The sequence below is a fragment of the Bos taurus genome, chromosome 13 (assembly GCF_002263795.3).
Source record: "Bos taurus isolate L1 Dominette 01449 registration number 42190680 breed Hereford chromosome 13, ARS-UCD2.0, whole genome shotgun sequence".
Lineage (NCBI taxonomy): Eukaryota > Metazoa > Chordata > Mammalia > Artiodactyla > Bovidae > Bos > Bos taurus.
The window spans coordinates 48,300,640-48,321,109 of NC_037340.1; the positions used below are offsets into that span (position 1 = coordinate 48,300,640).

At 40.5% G+C, this 20,470-nt stretch overlaps 1 protein-coding gene across 4 annotated transcripts in view; it reads right to left on the reverse strand.

The window, feature by feature from the left end:
• Positions 1-11,367, reverse strand: part of FERMT1 (FERM domain containing kindlin 1) — a 68,773-nt gene extending 57,406 nt beyond the window's left edge. For 2 of the 4 annotated variants that reach the window (XR_003037690.2, XM_025000617.2), the window contains exon 1: positions 11,284-11,367. The gene's annotated coding sequence lies outside the window, so the exon portion shown is untranslated. Of the gene's footprint in view, positions 1-10,763; positions 10,949-11,283 lie in introns of those variants that run through there. The other 2 variants (XM_059892617.1, XM_005214725.5) reach the window with 1 other exon arrangement.
• Between the last annotated feature and the right edge of the window lie 9,103 nt (positions 11,368-20,470).

The window sequence follows — 20,470 nt, forward strand, 5'->3', positions numbered from 1 at the left end:
TGCATCCATCCCTTTCTCCTGACTTTTCTTGACTTTCTATGAACTACTTTAGCAATAGGCAACAAATCATGACAATCCTTGACATAAAAAAAAAATCACATTTATTGAAGCATAATTTGTATACAATAAAATGCATTGAATTGAAATGTAGACTTTGATGCATTTTATTATATGCATATTATACTTAAATAGAATTGATTTTAAAAAGAATATCTATACATAGGTATTATTACATTCACCCATAAAATAGTAAGGACATTTTCTGGTATGAAAAATTAAAAAAACAGAACAAAAATTTCTTTTTTAGTCATATAACATGTAGTTTTATCTTAAGCACATAAGAGATACAGGTCATTAATAATTTGTTCTTGTTGTTCAGTCACTAACTCATGCCCTTCTCTTTGTGACCCCATGGTCGTATGCTAGGCATGGTAGGCTTCCTTGTCCTTCACCATCTCCCGAAGCTTGCTCAAACTCATGTCCATCCACATGCCCATCTTGATTCCAGCTTGTGAGTCACCCAGCCCAGCACGTCGTATGATGCATATAAGTTAAATAAGCAGGGTGACAATATACACCCTTGACATACTCCTTTCCTAATTTGGAACCAGTCCATTGTTCCATGTCCAGTTCTAACTGTTGCTTCTTGGTCTGCATACAGGTTTCTCAGGAGGCAGGTAATGTGGTCTGGTACATCTATCTCATTAAGAATATTCCACAGTTTGTTGTGAACCACACAGTCAAAGGATTTAGCATAGTTAATGAAGCAGATGTTTCATTTGAATTCTGTTGCTTTCTTCATGGTCCAACAAATGTCAGCAATTTGATCTCTGGTTCCTCTGCCTTTTATAATTCCAGCTTGTATATGTGGAAGTTCTTGGTTCACATACTGCTGAAGCCTACTGCATAGGATTTTGAGTATAATCTTGCTACCATTGATATTAGTGCAATTGTACAGTAATTTGAACATTCTTTGGCATTGCCTTTCTTTGGGATTGGAATGAAAATTGACCTTTTCCAGGCCTGTGCCCACTGCAAAGTCTTCCAAATTTGCTGGCTTAGAGTGCAACACTTTAACAGCATCATTCCAGTTCAGCTGGGATTCTATTACTTCCATTAGCTTTGTTCACAGTGATGCTTCCTAAGGCCCACCTGACTTCACACTCCCAGGATGTTTGGCTCTAGGTCAGTGATCACACTATCATGGTTACCCAGGTCATTCAGAGCTTTTTTATACAGTTCTTCTGTGTATCTTCTGCGTGTGGAAGAAAGTGAAGAAGTAAAGAGCCTCTTGATGAAAGTGAAAGAGGAGAGTGAAAAAGTTGGCTTAAAGCTCAACGTTCAGAAAACGAAGATCATGGCATCCGGTCCCATCACTTCATGGCAAATAGATGGAGAAACGGTGGAAACAGTGGTAGACTTTATTTTTTTGGGCTCCAAAACCACTCCAGATGGTGACTGCAGCCATGGGGTCGCAAAGAGTTGGATACAACTGAGTGACTGAACTGAACTCTGTATATCAGTTCAGTTTAGTTGCTTAGTCATGTCCGATTGATTCTTTGTGACCCCATGCACTGCAGCAGGCCAGGCTTCCCTGTATATCACAAACTCCTGGAACTTGCTCAAACTCATGTCCATCGAGTCAGTGATGCCATCCAACCATCTCATCCTCTGTCATCCCTTTCTCCCTCCGCCTTCAATTTTTCCACCATCAGGGTCTTTTCTAATGAATCAGTTCTTCTCATCAGGTGTCCATTCAGCTTCAGCATCAATCCTTCCAATGAATATTCAGGATTGATTTCCTTTAGGATTGACTGGTTTGATCTGCTTGCAGTACAAGGGACTCTCAAGAATCTTCTCCAACACCATAGTTCAAAAGAATCTATTCTTTGGCACTCAGCTTTCCTTATAGTCCAGCTCTCACATCCATACATGACTACTGGAAAAACCATAGCTTTGACTAGACGGACCTTTGTCAGCAAAGTGATGTCTCTGCTTTTTAATATGCTTTCTTGGTTGGTTATAGGTTTTCTTCCAAGGACCAAGCGTCTTTTAACTTCATGGCTGCACTCATTATTTGCAGTGATTTTGGAGCCCAAGAAAATAGTCTGTCACTGTTTCCGTTGTTTCCTCATTTATTTGCCATGAAGTGATAGGACCAGATGCCATGATCTTAGTTTTTTGAATGTTGAGTTTTAAGCCAACTTCTTCATTCTCCTCTTTCATGTTCATCAAGAGGCTCTTTAGTCCTTCTTCATTTTCTGCCATAAGGGGGGTGTCATCCACATATCTGAGGTTATTGATATTTCTCCCAGCAGTCTTGATTCCAGCTTGTGCTTCATCCAGCCCAGCATTTCATATGATGTACTCTGCATATAAGTTTAACAAGCAGGGTGACAATATACAGCCTTGATGTACTCCTTTCCCAATTTGGAACCAGTCTGTTCCATGTCCGGTTCTAACTCTTGCTTCTTGACCTTCATACAGATTTCTCAGGAGGCAGATAAAGTGGTCTGGTATTTCCATCTCTTTAAGAATTCTGCACAGTTTGTTGTGATCCACACAGTCAAAGGCTTTAGCATAGTCAATAAAGCAGAAGTAGTTGTTTCTCTGGAACTCTCTTGCTTTTTCAATGATCCAACAGATGTTGGCAATTCGATCTCTGGTTCCTCTGCCTTTTCTAAATCCAGCTTGAACATCTGGAAGTTCACAGTTCATGTACTGTTGAAGCCTGGCTTGGAGAATTTTCAGCATTACTTTGCTAGCACATGAGATGAGTGCAATTGTGCTGCAGTTTGAATATTCTTTGGCATTGCCTTTCTTTGGGACTGGAATGAAAGCTGACCTTTCCCAGTCCTGTGGCCACTGCTGAGTTTTCCAAATTTGTTGGCATATTGAGTGCAGCACTTTCACAGCATTATCTTTTAGGATTTGAAATAGCTCAGCTGGAATTCCATCACCTCCACTAGCTTTGTTTGTAGTGATGCTTCCTAAGGACCACTTGACTTCGCATTTCAGGATGGCTGGCTCTAGGTGAGTGATTACACCATCTTCCGTGTATTCTTGCCACCTTTTCTTAACCTCTTCTGCTTTTGTAGGTCCTTACCATTTTTGTCCTTTATTGTGCCTATCTTTGCAATGAAATGTTCCGTTGCTATCTCCAGTTTTCTTAAAGAGATCTCTAGTCATTCCAATTCTATTGTTTTCCTCTATTTCTTTGCATTGTACACTTAAGAAGGCTTTCTTGTCTCTCCTTACTATTCTCTGGAACTTTGCATTCAGTTGCGAATATCTTTCCCTTCCTCCTTGCCTTTCGCTTCCCTTCTTTTCTCAGTTTCTGTAAGGCCTCCTTAGGGGTCTTTGCCATTCCCTTCTCTGGTAGACTGGATGTCCACAGGACAACATGGCAGCAGCAGCCTGAAGAGGCACTTGCAGCCTGGGAAGCAGCTTCACAGAGATCACACTGGAGACAGAGATGGGAGCAGGGTAGTGACCAGCACCACCAATTCCTAGCACAGAGCAGGAGGAGAGGAGAGGCTGGGGCCAGAGCTTGGCAGCGGTGGGGGATCAGCTCCAGGGTGACCTGCAGCAGCAGAGAAGGTGAGAGGGGCCCTCTGCTCTTGAGTGGTGGATCAGCCCCAGGGTGGCCAGGGGCAGCACATATTCAACTTACTTGAGTTACCATTTTATATTATATATGTCATATAAGTTTTTGGACACACTTTTGGCAAAATATTTAAAACAGGAGTGATAGACATACAATCCCACTCTTCAAAGTGCAGATGGGGTGAGTGCTTCAAAGCCACAGTGTCCCATCATTGGAGGAACTAGGATGAATGAAGCTAAGCAGTATCACAACTGAGTGTTTTGAGTATAATAGGAAGACTGGAATCCCAAATTTGCAGAACTTAAAAATGTCAGCTCTCTCTTAAGTAGGAAGAAAATGATAATACCTCTTCTGGCTATTTTAAGATTTGAAATAAAAATCAGTCATTTAAGTGATGACAAACCTGTTTCACTTTGCTAGGTAAAGACAGCTTATAAGAAATCCCTGTTTTCATAAGGCCTGTTCTTGAAAACCATCAGTGTATGCAAAGGGCTCGGGAAAGGGTCTCTCTAAGGGAAAGTGCACAGGAACCCTGTAAATCTTATTTATATGCAGATTCTATTCAGCAGGATCTTATTAACATGCAGTTTCTAGTCAGCAGATCTGGGAATGATGTGGAAACCCTGCATTCATAACATACTCCAGCTGATGCTAGTCTTCATCTTAAACTCTTAAGTCACAACAGCCACTTAAAAAAAATTAGCTCCAGGACTCAGTTCCTCCCTTCAACCTAATTAGATCAGTATTAAGCTAGGACCATGGTGACCTCTGAGGAACATTATTTTTAATATTAAGCACTAAATCCCGCGGATAAGGGAGCCTAGCAGGCTCCAGTCCATTTGGTCACAAGTGTTGGACATAACTTAGTAACTAAACCACCAACCACTAATTATAGTAAAAACTCTCAAGAAAGTGGGCATAGAGGAAACCTACCTCAACATAATAAAGGTCATAAATGAGAAACCCACAGCAAACATCATTTTCAGTGATGAAAAGGTAAAAGCATTTCCCTGTAAGATCAGGAACAGGGACTTCACTGGTGGTCCAGTGGTTAAGAATCCATCTTGCAATAAAGGGGACACAGGTTTGATCCCTTGTAGGGGAACAAGATCCCACATACCCTGGAGCAACTACTGAGCCTGTGCACTCCACAGCCTCTGTGCCAAAACTAGAGAGCCCACATGCTGCAACTACTGAAGTCTGCATGCCACAACTAGAGTCCCTGTGAGGCAATGAAGGATCCCACGTGTTGCAACTAAGACCTGATGCATATAAATAAATAAATAAAAGATCAGGAACAAGACAAGGATTCTCACTATAGCCACTTTTATACAACATAGTATTGGAAGACCTAGCCACAGCAGTAAGACAAGAAAAAGAAATAAATGGAAGCCAAACTGGAGAGGAAGCAGTAAAACTGTCACTGTTTGCAGATGACATGGCACTATATATAGAAAACCCTAAAGATGCCACCAGAAAACTACTAGAGCTAATCAATGAATTTGGTAACATTGCAGGATACTATACACACACACACACACACATATATATGTATATATATATAGTATCTGTTGCATTTCTGTATACTAACAATGAACTATCAGAGAAATTAAGGAAACAATCCTACTTACCACTACATCTAAAATAATAAAATACTTAGTCATAAAACAATCTAAGGAGGTAAAAGATCTGTACTTGGATCTATTTACAAGACACTGATGAAAGAAATGGAAGCTAATACAAACAGATGGAAAGATATACCATGTTCATGGGTTGGAAGAATTAATATTGTTAAAATGATGATACTATGCAAGGAAATCTACAGATTTAGTGTGATCCCTATAAAAATAACAAAGGCATTTTTCACAGATCTAGAACAAATAATTAAAAAATTTGTATGGAAACACAAAAAACCACAAATAGTGAAAACAAGCTTGAAAAAGAAGAACAGAGCTAGAGGAATCATGCTTCCTGATTTCAGATTATACTATAAGGCTATACAGTCAGCAAAAACAAGACCAGGAGCAAAAACAAGACCAGGAGCTCAGACCATGAACTCCTTATTGCCAAATTCAGACTTAAATTGAAGAAAGTAGGGAAAACCACTAGACCATTCAGGTATGACCTAAATCAAATCCCTTATGATTATACAGTGGAAGTGAGAAATGGATTTAAGGGACTAGATCTGATAGACAGAGTGCCTGATGAACTATGGAATGAGGTTCGTGACATTGTACAGGAGACAGGGATCAAGACCATCCCCATGGAAAAGAAATGCAAAAAAGCAAAATGGCTGTCTGGGGAGGCCTTACAAATAGCTGTGAAAAGAAGAGAAGAGAAAAGCAAAGGAGAAAAGGAAAGATATAAACATCTGAATGCAGAGTTCCAAAGAATAGCAAGAAGAGATAAGAAAGCCTTCTTCAGCGATCAATGCAAAGAAATAGAGGAAAACAACAGAATGGGAAAGACTAGGGATCTCTTCAAGAAAATCAGAGATACCAAAGGAACATTTCATGCAAAGATGAGCTCGATAAAGGACAGAAATGGTATGGACCTAACAGAAGCAGAAGATATTAAGAAGAGATGGCAAGAATACACAAAAGAACTGTACAAAAAAGATCTTCACGACCCAAATAATCACGATGGTGTGATCACTCACCTAGAGCCAGACATCCTGGAATGTGAAGTCAAATGGGCCTTAGAAAGCATCACTACGAACAAAGCTAGTGGAGGTGATGGAATTCCAGTTGAGCTATTCCAAATCCTGAAAGATGATGCTGTGAAAGTGCTGCACTCAATATGCCAGCACATTTGGAAAACTCAGCAGTGGCCACAGGACTGGAAAAGGTCAGTTTTCATTCCAATCCCAAAGAAAGGCAACGCCAAAGAATGCTCAAACTACCGTACAATTGCACTCATCTCACACACTAGTAAAGTAATGCTCAAAATTCTCCAAGCCAGGCTTCAGCAATATGTGAACTGTGAACTTCCTGATGTTCAAGCTGGTTTTAGAAAAGGCAGAGGAACCAGAGATCAAATTGCCAACATCTGCTGGATCATAGAAAAAGCAAGAGAGTTCCAGAAAAACATCTATTTTTGCTTTATTGACTATGCCAAAGCCTTTGACTGTGTGGATCACAATAAACTTTGGAAAATTCTGAAAGAGATGGGAATACCAGACCACCTGATCTGCCTCTTGAGAACTCTGTATGCAGGTCAGGAAGCAACAGTTAGAACTGGACATGGAACAACAGACTGGTTCCAAATAGGAAAAGGAGTTCGTCAAGGCTGTATATTGTCACCCTGTTTATTTAACTTATATGCAGAGTACATCATGAGAAACGCTGGATTGGAAGAAACACAAACTGGAATCAAGATTGCTGGGAGAAATATCAATAACCTCAGATATGCAGATGACACCACCCTTATGGCAGAAGGTGAAGAGGAACTCAAAAGCCTCTTGATGAAAGTGAAAGTGGAGAGTGACAAAGTTGGCTTAAAGCTCAACATTCAGAAAACGAACATCATGGCATCCGGTCCCATCACTTCATGGGAAATAGATGGGAAAACAGTGGAAGCAGTGTCAGACTTTATTTTTCTGGGCTCCAAAGTCACTACAGATGGTGACTGCAGCCATGAAATTAAAAGACACTTACTCCTTGGAAGGAAAGTTATGACCAACCTAGATAGCATATTCAAAAGCAGAGACATTACTTTGCCAACAAAGGTTCGTCTAGTCAAGGCTATGGTTTTTCTTGTGGTCATGTATGGATGTGAAAGTTGGACTGTGAAGAAGGCTGAGCACTGAAGAGTTGATGCTTTTGAACTGTGGTGTTGGAGAAGACTGTTGAGAGTCCCTTGGACTGCAAGGAGATCCAACCAGTCCATTCTGAAAGAGATCAGCCCTGGGATTTCTTTGGAAGGAATGATGCTAAAGCTGAAACTCCAGTACTTTGGCCACCTCATGAGAAGAGTTGACTCATTGGAAAAGACTCTGATGCTGGGATGGATTGGGGGCAGGAGGAGAAGGGGACGACAGAGGATGAGATGGCTGGATGGCATCACTGACTCGATGGGCGTGAGTCTGAGTGAACTCCGGGAGTTGGTGATGGACAGGGAGGCCTGGCGTGCTGTGGTTCATGGGGTCTCAAAGAGTCGGACACGACTGAGCGACTGATCTGATCTGATCTGATAGTACTCAAAACAGTATGGGACTGGCACAAAAACAGACACTTAGATCAATGGAATAGAACAGAGAGCTCAAAACTAAACCTACACACTTATGGTCAATTATTCTACAACAAAGGAGCCAAGAATATACAATGGAGAAAAGATAGTCTCTTCAATAAGTACTACTGGGAAAACTGGACAGTTACATGTAAAAGAATGAAATTAGAATATTCTCTAACACTATATACAAAAATTCAAAATGGATTAAAGATCTAAATGTAACCAGAAACCATAAAACTCCTAGAAGAAACCATAGACAGAACACCTTTGACATAAATGGTAACAACATTTTTTTTTGTATGTCTCCTAAAGCAAATGAGATAAAAGCAAAAATAAACAAATGGGACCTAATTAGATGTAAAAGCTTTTGTACAGCAAAGGAAGCTATAAACAAAACAAAAAGACAACATATAGAATGGGAGAAAATATTTGTAGAAGATGTGACAGACAAGGGATTGATTTCTAAAACATACAAACAGCTTATACAGCTCAATTAAAAAAACCCTACCCGCTCAAAAAATGGGCAGAAGACTTAAATAAACATCTCTCCAAAGAAGACATATAGATGGCCAACAGGCACAAGAAAAGATGCTCAACATCATTAATCACCAGAGAAATGCAAATTAAAACCACAGTGAGATACAGTCTCATACCTGTCAGAATGGCGATGATCAAAAAGACTAGAAATAACAAACGTTGGTGAGGACATGGAGAAAAGGGAACCTTCAATACACTGTTGGTGAAAATGTAAATTGGTGTAGCCAGTGTGGAAAACAGTATGGAGGTTTTTCAAAAAGCTAAAAATAGAGCTAGCATATGACCCAGCAATGACATTCCTGATATATATCAAAAAACAAAACAAATAATCCCCCCAAAACACCAATTTGAAAAGATACAAAATATACATATTGTAAAGATATTATTTACAATGGCCAAAATATGAAGCAGCTTAAGTGTCCATCAACATATGAGTGGATAAATATGTGGAATGGGATATTATTCAACCATAAAAAAGAATGACATTTTGCCATTTCCAACAACATGGATGGACTTGGAAGATATTATGCTAAGTGAAATAAGGCCGACAGATAATACTGTATGATAACACTTATATGTGGACTCTAAAATAATAAACTACTGAATATAACAAAAAGGAAACAGATATATAGATAGAGAACACATATATAGAGAAAAACTAGTGGTTACCAGTGGGGAGAGGGAAGGATGGAGGGGCAAAATATGGGAAATTAAGAGCCACAAACTATCATGTATAAAATAACCTTTATAGCTTATAGGATATATTGTATAACACAAGGAATATAGCCAATATTTTATAAGTATAAATGGGGTATAGCCTTTAAAATTGTGAATCACTGTTGTACATCTGTAACATAATGCTGTACATCAACTATATTTCACTAAAAAGTTAAAAAAATTATAAAAAGCAATAATTAAACCACCAGTGTCACTGTTCACATTTGTAAGCAAAAGAGAATCACAAGATAAATGCTGCAAATCTGAACAGGCTTAGAACAGATTTCATTTGTTCCACTCAACTTCAAGAGTTCAGAGGCGACTAGAAGGATCCTAATGTTTGCACCTCTCAATGCACAGAGGAACATACAAGACTTCTTGCACGGGCAGTGTCATGCAGTGATTATGTTGGGCCTAACCACCTCACTGTCATCTTCAGCCTCAGGTGTTATTTATTGTGTATATCATGCAGAATGATGTACTCTGCGATAACTACTATCCTTGTGTTATCTCCATCCTCTCAGCAATCCCATTTAGAAATGAGGAAACAGAAAAGCTAGGTAATTTATCAGAAGTCACACAGCAAGTTAGATCATGGAGTGCAAACAGAAATTCAGGTTCTAACTCCAAACTCTCAACCAGCACTCTGGGACATATTTTCGATAATATTACAAAGTTAATATGAAATACAACACTTAAAACTATGAGCTAAATTCTCAGTACCTTCACCAATCATTGTACTAACATAAATCTTTCCCAGTTAGGAGACAATAAAGATACCTCTTTCACTGTCAAATTCTTAACATGGTATTGAAGTATTTGACTTTAAGATTCTTACAGCTTTTTAAATGCTATGCTTTGAGGCTTTGTTATTTAAAATGTTTTGTACATAAAGAAAATAACCTTACTTTTAAAATGACTCCTTGCTGCTTGTTTTGGGAGCAATCAGGATTTTTCTTTACCTAACCTGGGCAATAAAGTATTTCTCATTTAAAAAACAGGCGGTAGTGATTTCCTTACAACGAAATTCAGGCTAAAATTAGACAATCTGGTTTACCCACATTCCACTCCTATCTTTTCTGCGCCTTTCTTTTCGAGAGTGAACTTCTGCAGCAAGCTGTTGCTTGTTGAGGAAAGCCTAAAACTTCCGCTGGGAAAGCAGACCTAGTGTGTTAAAGACCAGAACAAGAAGCAAAGCGCACCAGCACACCTGCCTTCCCTGGGGAAACCCAGTGGCCCACTTCCGGCAGTCCTTTATAGAAAATTCAGTCAAGACAGACAGACACAGGCAGACAGAGAGACAGAGAGGGAAATAGACCGAATGCTTCCTCTGGAAGAACAGAGAGTGAGTGGGTCCGAAGGCCACTGGCCTGTCTTTTGCCAGGTATGCAAGGTCCTGGGGCCCAGGGGAATGTGGTGGGTGGGTAGAAACCCCTCCCCACCCGTAAGGTCAGCACCGCTGCTGGACTGAGTTTATTTTGCGCAGCCAGATGCTCAAGGTCGGAGAAGGTAGTCACAAGCTGATCACGCGATTTTTAATTCAACAGCTATTTATGTGCAGGAAGCCGCAGAAAGGCAGGAGCGGGGGTCTGGGGAACCAGCGGTACCCATCGCAGCCTCCCTTCCCCGCCAGTCTCCAGTCCCCGCCGGGGCCCAGCTCCTGGGCACTCACTTCCTTTCTCAAGCCTGCGGCGTGCGGTCTCGCGGCCGGGCACGTGTGCCGCTGCCCTCCTGGAGACGCGGGCAGAGGCCACCCAGGCCGAGCTGGGGGCGCGCGGTGGCGGCGGCTGCTTCGCGAGGCTCTGCGGGCGAGTGCTGCGCGCGGACCTACAGCCTAGACTGGCGCCCGCCCCCGCCGACTGGTCTCCGCCCCGCGCGGCCCTCCGGGCACGGCCGGCCAGCGCGGCGGGCAGGCAGCAGCACGACTAGCCCCAGCCTGCCAGGTCCCACTGCCCAGGGAGGGGGCGCTCTGCAGACTTTACGGACAAATGGGTCGCTGGGCTGCCGCGCGGCAGGACAGCGGGGAGAACCGGGGCGGATGCTCAGACCCACGCACCTCTTGAGACCTCTCATCCTGCCCACCCTTCTCTAGACCGCCTCTGGTTTCCCAGTTCCCCGAGGCCCGCCCGGGACTAGCCTGGTGATTAAGATCCTGCTACTTTCCCCGCCCTGCGGGTGTACTCGTCACTCACATCCCGGGTGCATCCACTTCCTCTCAGCCCTGGCTCTAGGCAAGAACAACTGCCTCCGCTCAACTGCCTCAGCCCGGAGCACCTGTGGTTGCCAGCTGGAAGAAACAAAAGTGGTTCATCTCTGAGTAACAGGATGGTGTAAACCTCTGAGAAGGGCGAGGCGTCCCAAACACGCACGTTGGAAGATCCCTGGGCAACCTAAGGCCGCTCCCCTCGCTGAAGTCTGGGTGGCTCACCTCAGATTCACCACCCAGCCCTCCACTCACCTTCCTGTCCGGATTCACTTCCGAAGGAAGCAGGAAGGGTGGGTGACCTTGGGCAATTGGCACAGCTCTCCAAACCTTTTGTTGAGTATTTACTGCGCACCAGGCCTGAGTCTGAGCTTTGAGGATACAGGGTTATAAAACAGGAAATTATAGTTTTCTCATTTGTAAAATGGGTAAAGGGATTCCCACCACCCGAATTTCAGTCCATGGAGGAGTTTCATGCAGTAATACAGTCTTTACCGATTTTCATCAAGTACATAAAGCTTCTGATAACTTATGTTTAATTTAAAATATTGCAAAATTTAGAAGTGGAATCCTTGTTTTTGCTTGGCATTACCATATTCAGCCATTATTATGGTTCTGAAAGTACTTTACATTTAATTTTAAAAGGCCAGTTGAACAAACAGCAGCAAATATGGGGTTTTAGAATTAAAATGATTAAAAATTTGAAACTGAATTTCCTAATTTGGTAGTTTGTCAACTATAGGAATGTGGTCAACTGTCATCTGGTTCCACTTTCTTGCATACCTAATACCAACTGAGCAAATATGCACTTATTTGGAGTAGAGAGTGTCTAAGACTTGCTTTCTGGAGACTGTGCATGACTGATTAGAGTATAGACTGTCTTCAGGATTTTGGAAACGATCATAAGTAGTGATGGCTTTCTCTGCACCAAATTGGTTTTCTATTTTAGTTGAAAATATCTAGATTGCGCTAAAGAATTTAACTGGTTTTAAGCTTTCTGCTTGGCCTAAATTCCTTTTTAAGCTTTTCATTGAAATATGCTTTTATATGCAAGAACACAAATCAAGAATATATAGCTGATGCATTTTCACATGCTGGACACATCTGTGAAATGAACATCCAGATGAAGAAACAGGACTTTGCAAGTCCTCAGAAGCCCCTTAATCTCACCTTTTAGTTTTTAATACTACCACCACTCACCAAGAGTAGCCATTATCCTGACTTCAAATCCTTAAATGGGTTTTTGCTGATATCTGTACCATATATAAATGGAATTGGATGATATATATTATTTTGTGTCTAGTTTCTTTTGTTTAGCATTGTTTTTGAGTTTCATCTATATTGAATGTCTTAGGTTTTTTTTTTTTTTTTAGTACTTGCTTATTATTGTGATAGTTCAATTCATCCTCTAAGGTTCTGATTTACAAGCGTATTAAAAAGTATATTTTCGACTTCAAAATTTCATAATATATTAACAAGCAATGCTTGCTTGAATTCTTCTTAAAAACAAGCAGAATCAACACTTTGAGTCTGTTATTTAATCCACACATGTTCATCAAGCAATGAATAAGATTATTTATTCATTCATCCATGGTATTACTGTGAGCTAGACACTGAAACAAGTGCTGAAAATACTCAGAGTAGGCACAGACTTTATCTTCAGATCCGAGGGAATATGGAGGAGTGGTGTGTACCTCTCCCAGGTGTGTGGCATGGTGGGGAGCTTTAGAAAAGGCTTCAGAGATGGTTTTTTGAGATAGAATTGGAAGTTTGATAGTTGCCTATAATAACCTGTTGTTGTTGTTGTTGTTAAGTTGCTTCAGTCGTGAACGACTCTGTGCAACCCCATAGACGGCAGCCCACCAGGCTCCCCCGTCCCTGGGATTCTCCAGGCAAGAACGTTGGAGTGGGTTGCCATTTCCTTCTCCAATGCATGAAAGTGAAAAGCGAAAGTGAAGTTGCTCAGTCGTGTCTGACTCTTCTCGACCCCGTGGACTGCAGCCTACCAGGCTCCTCCATCCATGGGATTTTCCAGGCAAGAGTACTGGAGTGGGGTGCCATTGCCTTCTCTGATAATAACTTGTAGTCTCTAGAAAACAGTTTTAAGGTATATTTTTTAGTTAGTAAATAGTTATTGTGCTTCAGGAGATATATTTCCTCATCTCAAAAATTTCCAGGTTCACAGTGCAAATATTGAAACAATAACTATTATCAGATACTTATAGTACTGCAGAGCTGGACTGAAAATCATTACCCTCAATAGGTAAGTTAGTCAGGTCTGCATTATCATGTGGACTATAAAGGTATAACAGAAAAGAACAAACCTAAAATATACAGGATAGCCCATTTTCAAGGCTCTTCCCCCCTTTAAAGATACAACATTTTTCACTCATATAGAGACAAAAAGTTGTGGAACCTTTTTGGTTTACAGGAACCTTGTTGAATATTTACATAAACATGGTGACCTGACCTACTTGGACAGCTGCAAGCACAAAGGATTCTAGTACCAAGAAGTTTGAAACAACCAGACACATGCCTCCTCTTTTGGGATAAAAGAAGGCTGAATTCTAATGCTGGGAAGATGGTTCTTTGGATTGCCAGTCCATCATCTTCTTAACATGCTGACTTTCCAAATAAAGTTGCTATTCTTTGTCCCAACAGCTCATCTCTTGATTTATTGGCCTGTTGCCTGGCCAGTGGTGTGAGCTCGGACTTGGTAACAAGTACACTGGAGTGGATGATTGATGTGGCCATGTTCTTATTCACTGAACAGAAAAGGGAAATAAACCAGTAGAGGGCCTTTGACCATCCTAGCTACTTTAACTTGTTAGACACAAATGACCTTCTTCTGCTAATACGTTTTCACTTCTACCAGATGATCCAGCACAGTTTAAAGAATTCTATATGCTTGACTTAGAGAAAATGCGAAAAATGTTAGAAAGAGAAAAGAGGGATTTTTTCCCCCTGATTGATGGTTTTATTTGACAAAACAAATAAGCCATTACTCAATGTAAATTTCTGTATTGCGCATTCAGCTCATAAATGTGTCACTAGACTGGCAACTAAGAAAAGGCAACAGTCACTGAAAATGTATTTTTGTTTTCACTGAGTCCTTGAGACTCAGTAGCTGTATTCATGTTTGTGTTCTATTTAATGCAAAAAAAATCACAATGTGCCTATTGCAGCTACACCCTCCTTTCCAGTTGGGTGGGTAATAAGTACTTTCTATGCTCAGACAAGTTCTAAAATGTTTTCCCTGAGTGGGCAAAGAGGTATGTCCTGGTCTGTGGACAAGTACAATGTAAAGATAGTGAGGAAGGGCAAAGGAGATCTTGTTGCAGGCCACCGTTGAGTGAGAAGAGCAAGAAAGATTGTGCTTTCCTCCCTCTCCTTCCCTCCTTCTTTCTTTCTTCTTCCTTCCTTTGTTGTTACTGTTGTTCAGTTGCCAAGTTGTGTCTGACTCTCTGCGGCCCCATGGACTGCAGCATGCCAGACCTCCTTCCTTTTCATCCATTTAAATCAAAGGGTACAAAAGAATATACTCTGATAACTGTCTTCATCTTCTCTTGATAATATTAAGTTCCCTTCTCTGGAAAAAACTGTTACTAGTTTCATGGCTACGAGTCGGATACAACTAAACGACTTCACTTTCACCTTTCAGTTTCATGCATTGGAGAAGGAAATGGCAACCCACTCCAGTGTTCTTGCCTGGAGAGTCCCAGGGACAGGGGAGCCTGGTGGGCTGCCGTCTATGGGGTCACACAGAGTTGGACACGACTGAAGTGACTTAGCAGCAGCAGTTTCATCTTGAACCTTCCAGAGATAGTCTGTGTGAGTAGACTATTTAGCTTTTATACAAGTGGTAATATTCTATACATATATTTTTTTCCTGTGTTTTGTTTTTTCACTCTAAAATATTTTGATAGTGGACATCATTCATAGTCATCATTGTCTACTACCCTTGGAAAGTCTTCTTTACATTTGTAGAAATTCTTTCAGTCTAGAAATCAGAACTCAAATTTCCAACCTCCTTTGCAGCTGGGGCACAGGCCTGCGACCTAGACCCTTTTGCTCAGGTACACACAAGCACAACTTTAATTTGGAAGTGAGTAAGATGCAAAGACAAGATGTATTTGAAGTTTCCACATCTAGTAATCCTAGGAAAGAAAGGATTAGAAAATAAATGAGTAAAAGTATGAAGAGAAACAGGATAGTTTTAGTTTCAAAGTATCTCCCTACAAGATACATTATAATTTTAGAATGGAAAAAACTGGTAGTTGTCACCTTAATCAAGTGATCAAAATAAGCATCATCTGTAATAATGCATACTGACCTTGCATACCTGAGAAGACACAGCATCACTTCCATGGTATTCTTGATCAAAATATATAAACTCAATTTAATCATGAAAAAATATCAGACAAACCCAAATTGAAGGATAGTTTACAAAATAAGGGGCTTCCCTGGTGGCTCAGAGGGTAAAGTGTCTACCTGCAATGTGAGAGACCCAGGTTTGATCCCTGAGTCCGGAATATCCCCTGCAGAAGGAATTGGCAACCCACTCCAGTACTCTTGCCTGGAAAATCCCATGGATGGAGAAGCCTGTAGGCTATAGTCTATGGTAGGCGACAGTCTATGGGGTTGCTAAGAGCCAGCCATGACTGAGCGACTTCACTTTCACATTTTTTATAAAATAAATCATTAATATGTTTCAAAAGTGACAATGAGAGACAGAAAAACTGAGACTGTGTCAGATTGGAGGAGACTAAGTACTCTTGACTGGAAAATCCCATGGACGGAGGAGCCTGGTAGGCTGCAGTCCATGGGGTCGCTAAGAGTCGGACTCGACTGAGCGAGTGCGCTTTCACTTTTCACTTTCCTGCTTTGGAGAAGGAAATGGCAACCCACTCCAGTGTTCTTGCCTGGAGAATCCCAGGGACGGGGGAGCCTGGTGGGCTGCCGTCTATGGGGCCGCACAGAGTCCTGTGACTTAGCAGCAGCAGCAGCAAAGAGACAAATGCCGTGTGAGATTTAATCCTGCAACAGAGAGCAGATGTCAGTAGGGAAAGTCTGTGAAATGCGAATAGGGCAGTGGATTAGGTTAATAGTATTATTAGAATGCTAATTTCCTGATTTCCATAATTTTATTGTGACTATGTACAAGGGTATACAAGTTCTCTGTGTACTTTTCATAACTTTCCTATAAGACCAAGATTATTCAAAATGAGGAGAAGGAGGAAGATAACAATAGGAGCATGCTCTGACCCTGAGGCAACTCACTAAAAAGAGAAGGAGAACTGAGGTTCTGGATCCAGCCATGACCTTCCAGGGAGCAGGTAGAGAAAATGTCATGTGCAGGTGGTTGTTTGCTGTAACTCAAGTTTTTAAAAAAATTAATTTATTTTTTAGTTGAAGGATAAGTGCTTTACAGAATTTTGCTGCTTTTTTTGTCAAACATCAACACAAATCAGCCTTAGGTTGATATATGTCCCCTCCCTCTAGGACCTCCCTCCCATCTCCCTCCCCATCCCATCCCTCTAGGTTGATACAGAACCCCTGTTTGAATTCTCTGAGACATACAGCAAATTCCCATTGGCTATCTATTTTGCATATGGTAATGTAAGTTATCATGTTACTCTCTCTATACATCTCACCCTCTCCTCCCCTCTCCCCATGTCCATAAGTCTGTTTGTGATGTCTGTTTCTCTGTTGTTGCCTTTCCAATAAATTCATCAATAACATCTTTCTAGATTCTGTATATATGTGTTAGCATACGATATTTATCTTTCTCTTTCTGACTTATTTCACTCTGTAAGCTCTAAGTTCATCCACCTCATTAGAACCTACTCAAATGTGTTCCTTTTTATGGCTGAGTAATATTCCATTGTGTATATTTAACACAACTTCTTTATCCATTCATCTGTTGATGGATATCAAGGTTGCCTCCATGTTCTAGCTATTGTAAAAGTGCTACAGTGAATATTGGGGTACGTGTCTCTTTTTCAATTTTGGTTTCCTCAGGGTATATGCCTAGGAGTGGGATTGCTGGGTCATATGGTCATTTTATTCCTTGTTTTTTTAAGGAATATCCATACCATCTTCCATAGTGACTGTATCAATTTACTTTCCCACCAACAATGCAAGGGTGTTCCCTTTTCTCTCCACCCTTTCTAGCATTTATTGTTCGTAGACTTTTTGATGATGTTCATTCCGACTGGTGTGAGGTGATATCTCATTGTAGTTTTCATTTTCATTTGATTTTCATTTCTCTAATAATAATTTTTTCTTGTGTTTGTTAGCCATCTGTATGTCTTTTTTTGGAGAAATGTCTGTTTAGGTCTTTCCCCCACTTTTTGATTGGATTGTTTACTTTTCTGGTATTGTAACTCAGAGTTTTTGAACTAGATTGGGGTTTGGGGACCATATCTAATATTCTCATCTTGGCAGTGACTTTACAGAATGGTGGTTCAGGATTTGAAAACTGACAAATCTGTGTTCACCTTCTGGTACTGCTGACATTACACATGAGAAGGGTCGGGCAAATTTTAGTCTGGATCTCTGAGCTTCAGTTTCTGGTTCTATAAAATGGGACTATTAATACCCATCTCATAAGGTGCTGTGAAATGAAAGGATATTCCCCAAGCATAGAGCCTGAAACTTTACTACAGTAATAAGTAAATAAGAAAGACGGCTGTTCTCCAATAAAGAGGAGGAATTGGAGACTCTGAAGATGTTGCATCTCATCCCAGTGCGGTAAGACTGTGCTTACTTCTCTGCATTTTTGCTCACAGGTAAGGGATGAAAGAAGAGGAGGAATTGTCACTTAGGTGAATCTCTAGGAATTTATCAATTTTCCCAGACTGTACCACAGGGAAAATGTGACAGTTTACACCAGGCCAATAGGAAAAGGGTCACAGCAAGTTCTTTCCAAATCTCAATATAGGTGTAAGGTGCTCTAGAAATATTGGAGTGATTTCTGTCCTCCTTTCTAGTAATATATATTCAATAAACACTAGCTATTATTATAGTAGCAAGTATGATTTTGGAAAATTCAGAATGCTGAGTGTGAGAATAGTCATAACCCTTAATTTTTCTAAGTCTAAATTTATATTTTAATTTTTGGTTAAAGATAGTTGATTGCCACTCATCTTTTCTTCCTGTTGACTCCCTGCTAAAATTACAGTATAGGAATAAAAGGTATAAACACACAACAACAAAGGTTAACAGGAGAAAGGCCATCAACCAATAAGAGATTTCAAGATTTACTAGAAGATAGAAAATTGAAGAAGGAGTGGTTAGTAATGAAGCAGAGCAGTGAAATCCATAGTCTAGGAGTATGTGAAAATGGGAATGTAACCGTGGCTTTCTAGAATATTCTCAGAGAAATTCAAGTCCCAGAAAATGACAAGTATAACAAATAGGTATGAAATATCAAATGTGGATATGAGGTGTGTTATCAAAAACAAGGGAATTAATAGAAAATCTCTATAAAGAACAGTCAGTTGCCTCACTATCACATTCAGGGAGTGGCTGCAAGATCTCCACCCTGCTGGCCTGAATTCAGATGGCTCTGCTCTTTAGAAGTTAAATGTCTCCTTTGAAAAGGCTACCTGCTATAAAGACCAATTCCCCACTCAGTTACCTGAAAGCAAAGCCTATTAGTGAAACTTCCCGCCCCCCCCCCAAAAAAAATCTATATCCCCATTTTCAAATGCTATCAAACATTTAAGGAAACCATGCAACATGAAAGAGAAACAAACTTTTAAAAATTCTTATTTATTTATTTCCCCCAGTTTTATTGAAATAACTGACATGAGAAAATGTCACACAAAAAATGAGTAAAAAACAGGACTTCCCTGGTGGTCCAGTGGCTAAGACTCTGTATTCCCAAAGCAGGGGGCCTGGGTTCAATCCCTGCTCAGGGAACTAGATCTCACATGTGCTGTGATTAAGACTTGGCATGGCCAAATAAATAAATAATACAAAACAAGTTAAAAAGATAAGAAACCTAGATGGTGAATACAGTTCAGTTCAGTTCAGTCACTCAGTCGTGTCCGACTCTTTGCAACCCCATGGACTGCAGCATGCCAGGCCTCTCTGTCCATCACCAACTCCTGGGGTTTACTCAAACTCATGTCCATTGAGTCAATGATGCCATCCAACCATTTCATCCTCTGTCATCCCCTTCTCCTTCCACCTTCAATCTTTCCCAGCAGTAGGATCTTTTCAAATGAGTCAGTTCTTCACATCAGGTGGCCAAAGTATTGGAGTTTCAGCTTTAGCATCAGTCCTTCCAATGAATATTCAGGACTGATTTCCTTTAGAATGGACTGGTTGGATCTTGCTGTTCAAGGGACTCTCAAGAGTCTTCTCCAACACCACAGTTTAAAAGCATCAAGGTCAATACAAGAGAAAAGCAAAACCACAGTGGGATAAATTATCACAGAAATAGAGTGAGAAACTGTCCAGAGTGAGGAAAAAGAGTCTCCAGTTTAAAGAGTTTACTGGATACCTATCAAATTAGTAAGAAATAGCTATATCAAGGTACAGCATTAAGAAATGTAATAACACTGTGGAAATATACAAACTCAAAAGCTTTTAGTAAGAAAACCCAGCTTATCTATAAAAGAACCCAAATGAACTTTCTATACCGAGTCAGACCATCAATCAAATATGTTTCAGAAATGCTGGGACTCAGAAAATTTAATTCTCACAAAACCTGTCTTAGAAACATTCTCAAAATGAGTTCAAGAAAGCAAGGTAGTGAATCAAGAGAGAGGGACAATTAGGATACAGGGAACAGTAGATTCAATTCTGAAAAGCAAAGAAGACCTCTTTCCCTGAGAGGAAGTCTATAGGGCAAAAGAAGATGTCAAGAATATTTGATGCTAGGAGAGGTTTGGAAAAAGATTTGGGATTGGTAAAGGAAAATAGTGCAAGAAAAAGTAAAGTCAATTAGAAAACTCAGGAAAGAAAATAGATGTAAAAAAGGATATACAACTTTCTCAATTTCAAAAATTAATCCATAAACAAAGCAGATAAGACTGAATTATAGTTATGAAACAGGATGTAAACATTGTCAGTGTGATATAGTAAGAAAGATATTTGGTCTTCATCCGGTTCCTGACACACAGTTCCTAAAACTTCTGGAATTTCCTGAGTGATAAGGGCGACAG